The sequence below is a fragment of the Sander lucioperca genome, chromosome 8, assembly GCF_008315115.2.
Source record: "Sander lucioperca isolate FBNREF2018 chromosome 8, SLUC_FBN_1.2, whole genome shotgun sequence".
Taxonomy (NCBI): Eukaryota; Metazoa; Chordata; class Actinopteri; order Perciformes; family Percidae; genus Sander; species Sander lucioperca.
In genome coordinates this window covers 30,141,870-30,144,947 of record NC_050180.1, presented here as the reverse complement: position 1 = coordinate 30,144,947, position 3,078 = coordinate 30,141,870, and positions in this window count along the sequence as shown.

The following is a 3,078-nucleotide window of genomic DNA, read 5'->3' as shown; positions in this document are numbered from 1 at the left end:
GGGACCGTCCCAAAATTACGCTGCTGAAGAAACGCAGAACATTAAGACCAAGGGTCTAATCAGCATCAGGCCTGTACTTTATTTGCAAATAGCATTTGGTGTATGCAGTGACATTATTGAATATTTCTCTCTAGTATTTTTTTATAAACATGTAGCTACAATTTGCAAAAATACAATGTAGCCTATTATGTGAAGCATCGGTGGAGCGGGGTGGCTAATTGGGCTTAAAGCAGCCATATTATGCTCATTTTCAGGTTCATAATTGTATTTTAAGGTTGTACCAGAATAGGTTTACATGGTTTAATTTTCAAAAAACACCATATTTTTGTTGTACTGCAGTGCTCTCTCTCACTGCTGCAGCTCCTCTTTTCAGCTGGTCTCTGTTTTAGCTACAGAGTGAGACCTCTTTTCTTCTTCTTCTTCTGTACTATCTTTGATTTCACTTGCACATGCCCAGTAGCTCAGATGTAGATCATGTCAGCTAGCTAGCTCCATAGACAGTAAAAGAAAGGCTGTTTCTACAACTTCGGTCAGTTACAAGGCAGGATTAGCTGGGAGACTTCTAAATGAGGGCGCACATGTAAGTAGTTCTTTTGGAGATTATGGTGAACTTGTGTGTGTTGTAGCAGTGCTTTGCTATTGAAAACGAAGTAGCATGCTAGCGTTAGCATGCTAGCGTTAGCATTAGCGTTAGCATGCTAACGCTACGAGCTAATGGTTGCGGTTAGGCTGCTCATTTCGGCTTGTGACGTCACAAGCCGTGCCGATTTTGAACAGCTCACCCAGAGACTGAAGGCAGGACACATTCAGAAACCGTATCTCACTCTAAACAGCATGGATGGATTTTTTTCAAAGTTTGTATGTGTGTGGAAGCACCAGAGACACAACATAACACCCCAAATCCCAGAAAAAGTGATTTTTTCATAATATGGGCACTTTAAGCCCCGAATGTTTTGTCAAAAGCCCCGAATCTTTTAGGTTTTTTAAAATAACTTCAACTTTGTTTCATTTCCTCTCTCAGTCTTTCTGACTGGAGCAGCAAAAAATGAAACAAAAGCTCTATTACCGTGCGTGGTGGCGGACGGTGACGCATCGCGCATCACTTGTTTGCCAACTGCCAATAAAAACTAACGAAGAAGAATATAAATCTTCTTCTTCGTCGTTAACGTCATCAGGGGCTGGCGGGCTGTTGTCATGTTGTATGTTTCATCGGTGTCGCGAGCTTACTGGCTAACCGGCTGAAGTTATGGATATAACAACGTTTTTTATACAGAACAGGAACACTAGTAACCATAATAACAGACCTCACCGGCCGGAGAGATTCAGGAGCAGCGTCAGACGAACCGCGGCCAAGCGCTGCAGGTTTGTGAATCCGCTGTTGTAACTCTTGAGTTAAGTGACTGTATTGCTGGCTAGCTAGTGAGTTAACATTATTAGTTGTTATTAAGAGAAATGTGGGGTGGGGGGGGGGCAGCTTGTATCAAATGCTAAGTTATCTCAGGGCATGTTTTACAGCTAATCTCGGCACATTAGTGGGATAAGAAGGGAGACTAATTGAGAAATATAGTGATAAAGAAGATCAGAAAGACATAAGAAAGTTTATTTCCTCCTCCTGATGACAACAATTCCAAGTACAGATGCATCAATATCACTGGAAAAGTGATTTTTTTTTTCCCCCCATACTTTAATTTAAATAGTAAATATTTAATACTACATTCATTACATAAAAACCTTTTTTACCTATTGCACTCCACTGTATACTGCCCACCTGTGGTGTAATTTTAGTGAGTCGAAAATTAAAAAACTTCAAGTGGCTTATAATGATGCAGTGAGAATTGTGCTTAAAATCCCTAGGTGGAGTAGTGCCAGTGAAATGTTTGTGTCTAACAATGTGCCCACTTTTAACGCTGTTTTAAGAAATGTTATGTATAGATTCATGTGCAGACTGACAGGGTCTAAGAATATGATCATTGTGTCCATAGTTGATGTTTCTAAGAGTGACACAAGGTACACATCTTGCTTTTGGAAACATTGGACTCGAAGCCTGTATATGTTCTTATAAATGATGCCTCACCGTCACCATTCTTAAATGTTTTGTATTGTTTTATATTTATATATATATATCTATATTGTGTTGTTTCTATGGACCTTTGTGTCTTGAGTAAAGTTGATTGATTGATTGATTGATTGATTGATTGATTGATAAAAAGTAAAATATTTTTAAAGCCTTTTATTGTTTTAATCTTGATGATAAGGGCTTTGTATATCCACCTTATTTTTCAACTTTGAAGCTAAGTAAGCTATTTTCTGTGAATGTGAGAGACTTCCGGTTCATAGGGAAATAACGAGATGAATAACAAGTGCTATTAATGATAAAAATATTTGTGCTACAAACTAGTGTTTACAATTATGACAAATTCAATACATCAAAATAATAGGGTAGGGTAGAAAAATACCAGTTTCCAATATCAAGAAGCATAACAAGCTTTTTTGTACAGCTAGAAATAACTGTAAGCGGATGACATCGGATGCCAGACACATTCCATTTACAAATGTCCGTGCCACTCTTCGGTGAATAATAAGGTGGATACCATAGGCCAAAAAATGTCCCCTAAAAAGGTGTTAGGTTAGGTTTGTTTGATTGTTAGTTGTATGTTTGCCTCTAATTGATTTGTGCTTATCATTTCTTGCAGGATTATCAGAAGTGCTGCCGCTCTTTTTCCTCTCGATACCATCACTACCCTCCTCACCTGGCCTTCATCCTCACCTGGCCTTCATCCTCACCTGGCCTCCATCCTCACCTGGCCTTCATCCTCACCTGTACTACTTTCTTTCTAAATTTCTATTTTACCTGTTAAGGATAATTTTTGTATAAATTGAAATGCATGAATTAATAAATTGTTCTTGTTTTAAAACAGATTTTTATTGTTTTATTATATTACATTATTAATACTTGTGTATTGTTTAAAAATACACGATAAACCTTGTTGTGCAGTTAAAGCTTCAATTGTTCTTTTTTCCATTTCATGGATTCTGATGGAGCAAATTTATCAGCTAAGCACAAACTAAACAGAACTG